Source organism: Mobula birostris, chromosome 15, assembly GCF_030028105.1.
Source record: "Mobula birostris isolate sMobBir1 chromosome 15, sMobBir1.hap1, whole genome shotgun sequence".
Lineage (NCBI taxonomy): Eukaryota > Metazoa > Chordata > Chondrichthyes > Myliobatiformes > Myliobatidae > Mobula > Mobula birostris.
In genome coordinates this window covers 40,568,470-40,582,629 of record NC_092384.1, presented here as the reverse complement: position 1 = coordinate 40,582,629, position 14,160 = coordinate 40,568,470, and the positions used below count along the sequence as shown (strand labels likewise).

At 39.9% G+C, this 14,160-nt stretch overlaps 1 protein-coding gene across 2 annotated transcripts in view; it reads right to left on the bottom strand.

Annotated features, from left to right (window-relative positions):
• The window catches only part of itfg1 (integrin alpha FG-GAP repeat containing 1), a 261,975-nt gene that overhangs the window by 18,541 nt on the left and 229,274 nt on the right, over positions 1-14,160 (bottom strand). The gene's annotated exons all lie outside the window — the stretch shown is intronic.

Sequence of the window (14,160 nt, the reverse complement as noted above, 5' to 3'; positions counted from 1 at the left end):
AACACCCGGCCACCACCAAGGTCTTGCCACCAGGACAGCAAGCTGTTTACTGTATCATTTACTGTTTACCTGTGTTGTGTATTTATTACATGCACTTTGAATTATATTTTATTAACTTATTTATGGTAATATTTTGTATGATGTGCTGGGTCTGATATGTTTTGCGGGTGCACTGTGGTTCGGAAGTACGATGTTTCGTTTGGTTATACAGTATGTACTGTCAGATAATAATAAAGTTGAGCCTGATCTTGAATTCTTAACCCGTTCAAGGGGATGGTGCACAATCTCATAGAAATTATACAGCTATTTGAATTCACTGCTAAAAACCAAAACTAGCAAAGTAAAAGTAAATTATTTTACTCTTTACTCAAATAAATTTGAAAAAATTAAATAATTTGCAGTTTACAGCTTCAAACCACATGAGTTTATTATCTTGTTTCAAAATAACTTCTCGATCTTATAAAGTCTCACAGAGATTGATGTAACCTCTGCATATTACCCTCACCTTCCCAACTTGAACTTCCCTCAATTTCTCAGTCATGCCTTTGTCACCACCAACATGATTTACCTGCCCACCTTTGGTGCACTCTTAGCTTTGACTCTATAATATATAATTCACTCTGAACTCTAAAACTTTATCCTGTTCTGTTTGCTCATCAACCTTATCCTTGTGATCATCTCCTTATTCCTTATTCCTACTTAATGCATTTAATTATGATTCTTAATTCTTCCTCCGTTCTGAGCTTTTCTTTTGTGAACCATTTACCACAGGTCTTATCGTCAAAGAGATGATGCAACTCAAAAGAGTTGAGGTGGTTTCCAGGAGAATTAAGGGTATTGAATGAAAAGGGAGTAAAGTGGGGAGAATGGGATTGATGGTTGCTCCAAGAGGCGGCACAGACTTGATGGCAGAATAGCTTTCTTCTATGTTATGAGAAAACATGAAATTAATGTGAGATGTGAAATATGTTAGAAGATGCACTAAAGATTTTACTTGGCCTAAAGCTGTAACTTTCCTCTTTATTACTGTCAGCATGATTTAAGGAAGACCTCTATTATAATTGAGTCCTGAGATGTCACAAGAGTCTAATCATGAACTCACAAACATATTTACAGAAGGTACAAACATTTTCTCATAGGCCAGGGATCTGCTAGCAACAATTCTTCCCCTCTATTGCTTAATGTGGCTTATGGTACTGGAACCACTGAGGACGGGACTTGCACAATATCTACATCTGCTTTTTTTTCAGTATTCATTCCAAAAGTAACCATGTCCTCCGACCATCCAAGAATCTTTGGGCAAATTGGACTTCTTTGGGAAGATGAAAACCTAGCATCTACATGTTAGCAACATTGTGGCAATCTACCCATAATTGCAGGAGCATTGACAGGGATGGGTGGTGGCATTGTTCCAGCTTCTTGTGCTCTAGTTGATAGTTCGCTGAGGTCTCACATCCATAGAGTAATGTAGGAATGACAACTGAATTACAGACCTGGAAACTGGTGTGCTTTAGCACTTTATGTTCAGCAAACACCAGAAGGTTTGTGCACCAGATTTTGTGTGGAATCTCAATGTCAGCATCATCACTCTGAAAAATGGGTCTATCAGATATTGGTCATGCCCAATTGCCTCCAAGCTCTTCACTTGGTAATGATTTGTGATGGGACATGATTAAGTCCTGAGGCAGGCTATGTGCTGTGTTAAGTAGGAATCTTAGGCTAGGGTAACTCTGTGAAAAGAATTCAGTTTGACTGATGTAACATGCTGTAGGGTTTCACTGATAATGTAATGGTTTCTCTGTAGCAACAATGTTTGGGTTATGACTAGAGATAATGGGGTTTGGAATGCTGTTCTTTCTTGAGAGTCTGGAAGAGAGATTTTCGCGTTTTTTGCTGGGGAGAGATGCGGAGAGAAGACGCAAATGGAGAGAGTTGGTAGACCGCCGGACAGGGTGGACTTGGAGCGAGGGTCTGAAGAGCAGTGACGATCGGAGGAGGTCGATGGTAGACAATCTGCCTATCAGTGAGCTCCACCATTGCGCATTAGACTGTTTCACAAGATTAGGCCCTTTTTCTTTTTTTCTTCATTTTCTTTACTAACCATATAGTCAAAGTAAGAATTATAAAACCTTAATCATTTAATTGCATATGGTGTACTGTTTGTTATTTTGGGGTACTGATTTGTAACAGGAGACACATCATGTAGCATCCACCCAAACGAGATTTCTTAATTTTGGCTGGGCCAGGGGCTATCACCCCCTATATTAAGCCGCTAGCCAAAGCAAGAGTTACACTGAAGATCATTCGCATTGTGCACAATGATGTCATCAAAAGATTAGTAATGGATTATTTAGAGGTGCTTGTCATTGGGCAAAGAGAACAAAGATTTAAAAGCCGTAGTGGAAATCAATTCCAGTACAGAGGAATTCTTCAGAGTAAGGATGACTGACAAAGTGATGGAGTAATGTTGGTCTTTGGGCAATGGTACAACCGCACAACCCCAAACGTTGGTGGTAAACATCTAATTGTAAAGAAGCCTTAAATTTATAAATTTTAAAGGGCACCCATATCTGACCAGAATTTTCCAGAGAGCTTTGCAACTGAAGGAATAAAAAATGTTGTCAAAGCAATGGAGGACATGTGACAGACAACAGTTATCTTGAAAACGGTTTAAATCATCAATGATATTCCAGCATCTTTACTGTGGCAAGGAGAATTCCACTAAAGAAGATACAGGCAAGACTTTTGTAGAAAGTGAAGTAATGATTCAGTAATTTCCAGATTCTGATTTAATTACTAACTTAAAGATTGCAAACGTTTTATTCTCATCGTTCGGAATCTTCTCATTGCACCACAAATGAGGAAAGTGTACTATTTCTGTAATGATTCTTTAACTCTGACTTTGCACACTTCAGTTGTTACGTAATCTAGCTCTGCTCCCTTGTGGTTCTTGGTTTGCATGGTAGTGCATCTGACTTCTTCATGGATGTGGTGGGCAGCGCCTGGGATTAGTGGGAATTAGGTAAATGGATTTGATAGCAGTATCTATCAAGATGACTCAAGGTTTGGGAGGGAGTCAAATATTCCTTTCATCTGGTTTTTCTTAAAGATGTGCTCAGAGGATTGTGGCACCATGAGAGATTTGATATTATAGTATGTGGAAAAACTCCTAAACATTTTATTTATAAGCATAAAAGCCAATCTCCTTAGCCTTTACTTGCCACTACTTATCTTCCATGACAAAGCTTCCTTTTGGCTTCATTCCTGAGTTGCTGGTAATACTGTTAATTTTGCGGACAAGAACTGTCATTTTGCCCATTTGTGATGGGCTTTGCTTTTCTGTTTGAATGTGCCCCAAATATCAGTGCAATTCTCATCATACTATGATAGAGCAAAAAATTACTCACACTTTCCCTTCAAGGTTAAACAAAAGTATGTTTATGATGATCAATTTTAAACTTACAAGTGGATGAAAGGCCCTTTCATATTACTCAGTAAGGTCCTTACTCTTGCCCTGATAATAGAAAGCATGGCTTTATTTTATATACACAATTGCTAGACATGACACAACATCAGATGACATCTTCATCCAATGAAGATTATCAATCTGTTATCAGCTCAGAGCCAATCACAGAAGATGACTTGTGGTCAGCCATTGCTGATATTATTGACCCCTTATAGCCCTACCTGATCATGCTGTGCTGGGTTAATCGAATACCCTGAACAGTCATAACCGAGACATATACCAAGAACTTTCTCCACACTATCATTCTATCCAGGTATTTGGTGCTTGCTGCTGTAATTCCTCACAATCTCAGGCATTACTATTATTGCTCACTGTTTTCTGATGATCTTGGACAATATACACTAACCTCAGTTGTGGTTAGCACCAGCCAAAAACCCATCTGTCCCAAGTGTATCGGAAGGCTCATTTGTCCTCCCATTCTCCAATCGATGACACCACTCACTCTTACTACACATCCTGAAAGATTTAATAGATTAAAAACAGCAGGCACATGCCATAGCTGTCATATGCCTGCAGAATTTAACATTCTGCTAATTTGTTCTTATACCTTTATTATTTTCTTCCTTCAAAATCAATCTTGGTATGGCAGAACATTTAGCATATGGATTCAGCATATGCCATGAGAATAGCAAGTTTTAAATGCTTCCAGCAATTCTCCATCATATTAGATACTTCATGAATGTCCTGATTGCCGTGAGGTGTTGTCAACAGGCAAATTCAATGTGAAAGAAGTATAACAGTACTCCCTTCAAGACATTCTGACTCATGAGGATCTGCAGAAGAGTCTACCGGAGAAGTGCTCTAGATAATAGTGCTCTAGCTTGCAGTAGATAGTGATAATAGACTGTGGCATCACTTAAATGTTAAACAACTGAATTTCATATTTTAATGAAGGATATGTTGTCTAACAAATTACAGAGGAATCCTTTTACAGAATTTCTGTACATAAAAGCAACCTTATTTCATTTTATCGTTATTCACAACTAAATTTGTTGACATTGCAGTATATATTAAGTATTGAGGAATTGTTATTGTCAAGTATGCAGCTACTACTGATATAAATAAAGAAGACAGCTTGTTGCAGTAAAACACTGCAGTATTGTCAATGGTTAGTGAACAGGAGATAATGAGCTTTATAAAGAACAGTATTCTAAGAAGACTCCATTAGAATAAATCTTTTATGCAAGTCTATTTAACTATTTTGAAAATTTTTAACAAATGTGTTTTGATAGATGTAAAAAGGATTAGTCTCTTATTGCAAAGTTTTAATTGAACTCCCATGAAAATTCTTAAATAAACAATGGAAAGACTGTCTGGATCAGCTGCATTTTTTTTCAGTATTCACCATCTCATGTTTTACATGTTGGTGCTGCCGTCTCTGTTATGCAGTTTCTGTCTGACAAATAGCTTTGTGTAGGTGTTCTTATAACCCAGCCTCATCTGAAACTCTACAGTTATCCCTGCCGGTGCAGCTTTATTGCAGCAGTTTTTGTGCACAATTGGAGATCAACGACTGTCCTGCAGAATGAATCATCACACAGCAATCCTAGATTTTGAAAATACAGTGTGTTCATCTCCAGAGCTGGTGACACAAACTAACAGCATTGTATACTATAGATCGGAGGGAAGGCAGACAATTGTTACACTACAGATATACATTTAGTTTTACTTATTGAGCTAATACTTCCCCCTAATCCTCTATGATACTGACATATACATCTTGTACACCTTGTGGTCATAGGCAGTCTGATAATAACCTACACATTACATGGTGCTGTAAGATTCTAGTTATATAACTAGTAATCTAAAGACCTGGATGAAGGACTTGGAGCTTGAGCTCAAACTCTAACAAAGCATCTGGTGAATTTAAATTCAGATAATTAAATCAACTTGGAGCAAAAAGAAGTTTGTGCTGGCATTGTGACCATGAAACTATAGAGTTATTATAAAATTTAGCTAGTTCACTGTTGTCCTTTTGGAAAGATAACCAGCCTTCCTTACCGAGTCTGCTTTAAATGTGACACTAAATTTATGTGGAGGACTCTTAATTGGTCCAGTAAGTCACTCTGTTACCTAAACATAACTGTAAAGCCAATTAGATCACTTACATTGATCTATCATGACAAAGTTCAAAGTGCTCTGTATAACCTTACAAAAACATCACCAGTAACATCCAAGGGACAGCTGTTCTAGATTATTCACACTTGATTAATATTAAATTTAACGGCAATCAGGGAAAATTCTCCACTAGTAACTAGCAGAAAGAGGACAGTTTCAGTTATTGGAAATCAGTTATCTCAGCCCGGACATCACCGTGAGTATGCTTAAGGGCATCTTCACATGTTCCAGATAATTGCACTGTTTCTCCTTAGATAATGTACTTCATAAACTTACCTGCCGAAGACTACGGCAATAAACAGAAACAGGCTGGTAATTGGCAAATAAAACTTGCAATACCAAAGTGCAAATGAAAGAGACACTAAGCATCTCCACTATAATAGTCAACTACAAATTTTCAGGTTTTGAATATCCCTCCATCAATATCCTGATTCGTCTTTTAGCAGAAGGCTAACTCACACTCCTATTCTCCAAAATCTTTCCATTATCTACAAGGTATTAATCAGAAGTATATGGGAATATTCCTAACTAGACGGGATGAATACAGCTACAAAAAGTCTGGATTTCAATATCAGAATTAAACCTTTTGCTCATATTCAACTGTTTTAATCACTGATTTTTTCTATTCCATATTGTTAAATAGTTACCAAATGACTTGTCATTTCAAAGTTATTCATGAAGTAAATTTATTCCTTTTTTCTATTATTATATAGAGTAACTTTGGCTATTAAATAATTCACTGACTTACCCAAACACTTGTGTCTTAGGTGACAGAATAGTACAATCAGTAGGGAGTTAAGAAATAGGATAGCATCCTCAGGGGTTTGGCAAAAAAACATACAGAACTGGGAGGAAACTATGAGAGAATGATAGTTGGATCATGACGGAAAACAGGTGTGGTAAGGATGAGCAACTGAGGGCCTTTGTACCAGTTTAAGAAACTTCAAAAAACCAAGTTAACACAGCCTACAAACTAACTGTGTCCTAGAATGAATTTATCATCACCTTGCGCTTCCACCAACACTGGATGTTTAAAGAATCATAAAACTAAGCATGCATTTTTACCAACACTAAACTTTTAAATATTACTTTCTTAAATTTATTGTCCACTGCACTCTAAAATAATAACAACAACTTTATTTATCAAGCACGTTTCTTGACAATGTGGCTCATTAAGCTTTACACTAAGCTTTACAATGCAGCAAAAGTGCAAACATGAAAATAAAAAAAACATGAAAATAAAGGACAAAAAGATGTGAGTTAAAAAGATGATTAAATAAATAGGTTTCGATCTGGCATTTTAAAGTGTCAACTGAGTCTGCATTAATTATAGTTTGGGTACTGAAATCCACAGTTTAGGTGCATAGTTGAAAAAAAAGCTGACCTGCTAATTATCTTTTGAGGGAACACACATCAAAGTTGCTGGTGAACGCAGCAGGCCAGGCAGCATCTCTAGGAAGAGGTGCAGTCGACGTTTCAGGCCAAGACCCTTCGTCAGGACTAACTGAAGGAAGAGTGAGTAAGGGGTTTGAAAGTTGGAGGGAGAGGGGGTGATCCAAAATGATAGAAGACAGGAGGGGGAGGGATAGAGCCAAGAGCTGGACAGGTGATTGGCAAAGGGGATATGAGAGGATCATGAGACAGGAGGCCCAGGGAGAAAGACAAGGGGGGGGGGACCCAGAGGATGGGCAAGAGGTATATTTAGAGGGACAGAGGGAGAAAAAGGAGAGTGAGAGAAAGAATGTGTGCATAAAAATAAGTAACAGATGGGGTACGAGGGGGAGGTGGGGCCTTAGCGGAAGTTAGAGAAGTCGATGTTCATGCCATCAGGTTGGAGGCTACCCAGATGGAATATAACTTTGCCTCCAACTTTCACCCTGCCCTCAAGTTTACCTGGTCCATTTCCAACACCTCCCTCCCCTTTCTAGATCTTTCTGTCTCTGTCTCTGGAGACAGCTTATCCACTGATGTCTACTATAAGCCTACTGACTCTCACAGCTATCTGGACTATTCCTCTTCTCACCCTGTCTCTTGCAAAAACGCCATCCCCTTCTCGCAATTCCTCCGTCTCCGCCGCATCTGCTCTCAGGATGAGGCTTTTCATTCTAGGACGAGGGAGATGTCTTCCTTTTTTAAAGAAAGGGGCTTCCCTTCCTCCACTATCAACTCTGCTCTTAAACGCATCTCCCCCATTTCACGTACATCTGCTTTCACTCCATCCTCCTGCCACCCCACTAGGAATAGGGTTCCCCTGGTCCTCACCTACCACTCCACCAGCCTCTGGGTCCAACATATTATTCTCCGTAACTTCTGCCACCTCCAACGGGATCCCACCACTAAGCACATCTTTCCCTCCCCACACCCCTGCATTCCGCAGGGATCGCTCCCTACGCAATTCCCTTGTCCATTCGTCCCCCCCATCCCTCCCCACTGATCTCCCTCCTGGCACTTATCCGTGTAAGCGGAACAAGTGCTACACATGCCCTTACACTTCCTCCCTTACCACCATTCAGGGCCCCAAACAGTCCTTCCAGGTGAGGCAACACTTCACCTGTGAGTCGACTGGGGTGATATAATGGGTCCGGTGCTCCCGATGTGGCCTTTTTTTATATTGGCGAGACCCGACGCAGACTGGGAGACCGCTTTGCTGAACATCTACGCTCTGTCCGCCAGAGAAAGCAGGATCTCCCAGTGGCCACACATTTTAATTCCACATCCCATTCCCATTCTGACATATCTATCCATGGCCTCATCTACTGTAAAGATGAAGCCACACTCAGGTTGGAGGAACAACACCTTATATTCCGTCTGGGTAGCCTCCAACCTGATGGCATGAACATCGACTTCTCTAACTTCCGCTAAGGCCCCACCTCCCCCTCGTACCCCATCTGTTACTTATTTTTATGCACACATTCTTTCTCTCACTCTCCTTTTTCTCCCTCTGTCCCTCTGAATATACCTCTTGCCCATCCTCTGGGTTCACCCCCCCCCGCCGTCTTTCTTCCCGGACCTCCTGTCCCATGATCCTCTCGTATCCCCTTTTGCCAATCACCTGTCCAGCTCTTGGCTCTATCCCTCCCCCTCCTGTCTTCTCCCATCATTTTGGATCTCCCCCTCCCCCTCCAACTTTCAAATCCCTTACTCACTCTTCCTTCAGTTAGTCCTGACGAAGGGTCTCGGCCTGAAACGTCGACTGCACCTCTTCCTACAGATGCTGCCTGGCCTGCTGCGTTCACCAGCAACTTTTATGTGTGTTGCTTGAATTTTCAGCATCTGCAGAATTCCTGTTGTTTATCTTTTGAGGGACGTTGTTTAAATTTAAGAGACCAGCGGAAGAATATCTGAGAGCTTGAGCTGGATTATAAAATGCAAACGATTCTGTGATGTATTCCAGTCCCAGACCATTAAGAGCTTTTTAAATAAGTAAGAGGATGTTAAAATCAAGATAGAGGAAGCCAATGCAGAGTAGCTGGGGTGGGAGTGATATGTTCCCTCATCCTGGTTTTGGTTAAAAGTCTAGCAGCAGATTTCTGAATCAGTTGAAGTCTGTCGATAGATTGCTTTGGAAGGTCAATAAAAAATTCACTGCAGGAATGTAGTCTCTTCGATAGAAAGACATGAATTAGTTATTCAGCGTCACTACATGACAGAAGTGTACATACATTTGCAATATTTCTTAAGTGTAGAATTGCTGCTCTGGTCTTTATGTGGGTTTTAAATTCAAATCTGAATCAGGGATAATGCCCAGGCTAGTTATTTCTGATTTTACAAGGGAAGCCAAGTCCTCAAGTTTATCAAGAAGTTTTATCTCTTTTGGCTTTGGAACCAACCAAAAGTATTTTAGTGATGAAACCGATGAATATATAAATGTTTAAAGGCATGCCCTTTATTTAAAATCAACGTATGTATAGAGAGTGTACCAAATATTGTCAAAAATGCACCTCTTTCTAGAATCAGGTGCGGCTAGAATTTTTAGCTACTAATAAAATTCTACCAGAATTCCACCTTTCGATATGTGGTAGATTTTGTTCTTAATGTAGAAATTAGAAACACATTCTTAAATACTGCACAACTCTAGAGGTAAATAACAAACATGATAAAACCTGCAGATGTTGGAAATCCAAAGCAACACACACAAAATGCTAAGGAGTTCAGCAGGTCGGATACCATCCAAGGAAGTGAACAAACAGTTGACATTTTGGCCCAATACATCGACTGTTCATTTCTAGGGGTAAATGGCATATTTTGACAGCGACATAGAAAAGGTTTCAGAAGAAGCAGCTATTAACCTCAAATCTCACCAGCCACATTCACTGGCCAAGGAAAATACCTTTGCGCACATGTTGTACTGGCTTATCCACTACTTTTAAATTGGAAACCCAACAATATCTTTTGCAATTGCTGAAGGTGTATCCAATTTCATGAGTATGCTGACAATAACAGATTTAACCCTTTTCATCTCTCCATACCAGTTTGTCACTTTTAGCAAAGAAATGCGAAGTATTTACAACACAAAAATAGTTAATTTAGCTCACATGATTCAGTTTGATGCTTGTGCTCCACAAAAAAGAAATGTGAAGTATTTACAACACAAAACTAGTTAATTTAGCTCATATGACTCAGTTTGATGCTTGTGCTCCACAAAAACAAATGGTTAATCATATTTATGTAATTACACATTTTCACACTCTTCTCTCACTTCTCCTTCACTGTCATTTTTAAGGCTGACCTACTTTCTGTCTCAATCACAAACCCCAGCAGCGAATTGCATAGTCTCACGATTCTCTGTCAAAAGAAGATTGTCTTATACTTCATTGCAAATCTGCATCAATGCTCTTTATTTCTGATGCTCAAATATAGAAGACAGCTGGCTTCCATTACTCTGATCAATCATTTCTTAATTTTAAACAACTTTATTATGTTTTCTTATAACTCACGTATATTTCTATATTTTAATACCAAATAACATTCTACTGTGTGCGGAACTCAATGCTTCCTCTGGTGTAGAACTGAATACCAAGTCATATTAAGTTCCATAAAAAATTTTCAGAGTTTGTTTGCTGCATGATCCGACTTAGAAGTCCTATAGTACTTTTAAACCAAACATTTCTCATACATGCTGTCTTTACTGATTTGCATATCTCTCCCCCAAGTCCATCTGTGCTTTCTACAGCACCAAGCTTCTATCTATTCATAGTACATCAGTGTGGCTGCTAGTTCTGCCACCATATTGCAATTACTCTAACAATACCACCCTTCGGCCCATTGGCCTATCATGCCACAATTTATTTGCAACTTACTTTTGACTTCTGAAAAATTAGCTGTACCCTTACTCTGCCATAATCTCCAATTTTTACATCACTCTTCCTTAGCTTATATCTAGAAGGATTATGTTGTTTCATATGGCAGGTATTTTTCTCTTCACACTCCTAATTGGTTTTTGTCAAGCCACTCCTCCAGCTCCTGGCTGCACCAATGAACCGCAGCAAAACCGTCTTGGACCTTGGTGAGAGGGCATGTTTGGACCAAGTGGAGGACTCCCTGGGTTGGGGCATCACAGCGGCATGCTGGGGTTTGCTGGGTGCCCCAGTGATGTAGTGTTTGTGCTGTTTTGGCATGTTGACTTACGAGTCTAGTTGCAGCTCTCCAGCCTTTTCTGGTAGCTGTAGGAAACCCCGGGAGGAGCGAGGTGGAGCCGTCAATCAGATCTCCGTTGGGTAGGGGGGTGGGATGTGTTAGTGTGCCAGTACTGGCGCCCTTCAGTGTGTTGTCATAGGAGTTGAGGTTTTTTCAAGTTGTAGAAAGGTTTTCGGGTTTTGAGTTGGGAAGGTGGATGAGCATTTTTAATGAGTTTATGAGTTTATGAACTGGAATGTTGGACATAGCTTGGATATGTCTGTAGAATTTTGCTGAAGCTGCTCTTCTACAGATCTCCAGGGGTGCTATTCCGCTCATTGTTGGGAGCCATTGGACAGGTGTGGATCTTAGGGCTCCTGAGATTATTCTCATAGAAGTATGAAGCTGTGTACTGATGATGTTTGTGTGAGCACTTCTCTCCTAGGTGGGTGTGCAATATTCGGCGACTGAGAAATATAGTGATAGGCTAGATGTTTGTAGGACTGATTGGTTAACACCCCATTTGTTTCCTGCTATATTCCTGATCATGGCCATTCTGGATTTTAGTTTCTTTGCAACACTTGTATGAGGAGGTGTATCTTGTATGAGAGAGTTCGATCTAGTGTGACTCCTAAGTACTTTGGGTGTGGATCGTTGGGTAGCAGTTTGTTATTAAGTTTAAGTTTGGTTAGTCAGTTGTTCAGTTGAAATATGGAAGTTACTGTTTTGTTGACATTTATATTTAGGTACCACTTTGAGAGGTAGTTGGATAGGGAGTTGATAACTTGGGTAAGGTTTTCTTTCAATGGATTTGACGTTGTTCAATTGGAAGGCTTTGGCCCAGTCACCAACACATTAGATTTGGTTTCAGGGAGGTCAGTGAGATACAGACCGAACAAGGTTGGAGCCAGACTAACCCTGTGGGGACACCACTGCGAAATTTCATAATGTGACTGGTGTCAATTCCTAGGCAGGTGAAGAAAGAACAGGCGCCTGTCATTCTGTGGACGAGACGCAGGATCATTTGACATGGGATGGTCTGAACTAGTTTTAACATTAAGCCTTGGCTCCAAATGGTGTCATATGCAGCCGATAAATCGATAAAAAATGCTTCAGTTTTCCTTCTGAGTTCAAAGCCTGATTTGATGTACGATGTGAATGAGAAATCCTTCACTGGTATTGTGGTGTTGTCTGAAGCCAGCTTGTTCGATCGGTATGTAAGGACCTATTGGAGGTAATATTCTGGGTAAAATAACATGCTCTAGAAGTTTGTAGGTACAGCAGAGGAGAGAAATTGGGCAGTAACTTGATGGATCGTCTGCAGGCTTTCCTGGTTTAGCTATTGCAATGACTTTGGCACGTTCCCAAGTGTCGGGGTATTTTACTTCTATTACGACGTCAGTGATACCACTTGATATCCTCCTCTCTGAGATGTTTCAACATTTCTAGATAGATATCTTTGATGCTGGTTGCTTTTGCTGATTTAGTGCTTTGCAAGGCGGACTTACTTCGGCTGATGTTATTATGTTATTGGAAGTGTAAGTCTGTCATCAGCTTCTGGCGCACTATTGTAAAGTTTCTGGTATTCGTGTCTGACGTGTTTTAAATTTATGATTAGGAGTATGCATTCCTCTTTGTCTGATGTGTTTTGCTACTGTGTCTGCACTGAGTGACTTGCTGCTTTGGTGCTGTGTTGGGATCTAGTTTTTTTGGGGAGGGTCCATGCTGATTTGCTGGAATGAGTGAAGTCCATGTTTTTGACAGTTTCCATCCTTCTATTTTGCCTGGCGTTGTGGAGCGATTTGAGGAGATCATTAGCTGTAGTCATTTCGCCTGTTGTTTTAAACTCTTGAAATAGTTCTTTGCCTTCTTCAGACCAACAAGGAATATATTCTTGTTGATGGCCCCTCTGTATTGCCTCTTTCACGCATTCTAGCACGAGTCTATGAAATCGGTAGAAATTTTCGATGGTGAGTGGTATTCTTCTATGTATTGTTGACTTGCAAGGTGAAATTTTCCCAGTTTGCTTTTCTGAAGTTCCATCTGGTTTTTGGGATAGAGAGATGAATGGGTATTTGGGATCCAACCATTATTAGCATGGATCTGTTCTGACTATGAGGAAAATCAGCAAGGACTTCTCGGATAGCTGATTGTTTATTGTTACAAAACAGAGGTCTGGTATGTAATTTTGTTGCCATCTAGCTGAGAAGAATGTTCCCTTATCTTTAGGATCGTATAGTAAGTAGTTGGAAGTCGTTATTAGATGCCCAATGATTGATCGCTTCTCTGGCTGTGTTGTTTTCTGAGTATCCCCAATCTTAATGATGGCTGTTGAAGTCTCCAAGGAATATTGCTGGGTCTTTAATCTTTGGTAACAGTGGATTTGGTCATTCCTTATTTAGAGGTTTAAAGGCATTTACTATCATTAGATTTTCACCTATTTGAATAGTAGTGTTGTCGATATTGTTATCTGGTGTGATGTTAGAGCTAGTAACTGAAATGGAAGTAAAGAGTTTTCACAACCACTCTATTAAACTGCTGTATTCTCTTTTCTAACTAAATTTAACTTTCTCTGAATTCTATACCCTGTTAATTTTCTCAAGGAATTTTTCCTGTGCTATCCAGAGAATCAGGGAAGAGCTGGATTAAAGAGAAGGGATTGAAAAAGTAACTGGTTCAGGAGAATACTCAGATCGGTTATTAATCTGAGTGCCTGCTGCTATTAACAGTGATCTGAATGATGTTAGTAACCAGGGATAATGACATAGGAGCAAGCATTAAGTAAAAACCTAAAAAGAGGATCTATCTACCAGAGAATCCACATGTCTGACTCAGTGGTGACAGAGGGCACAGTACAAGCAACAAAACTGCAAATTTCAATCCTTTTAAAAGATCTTCTC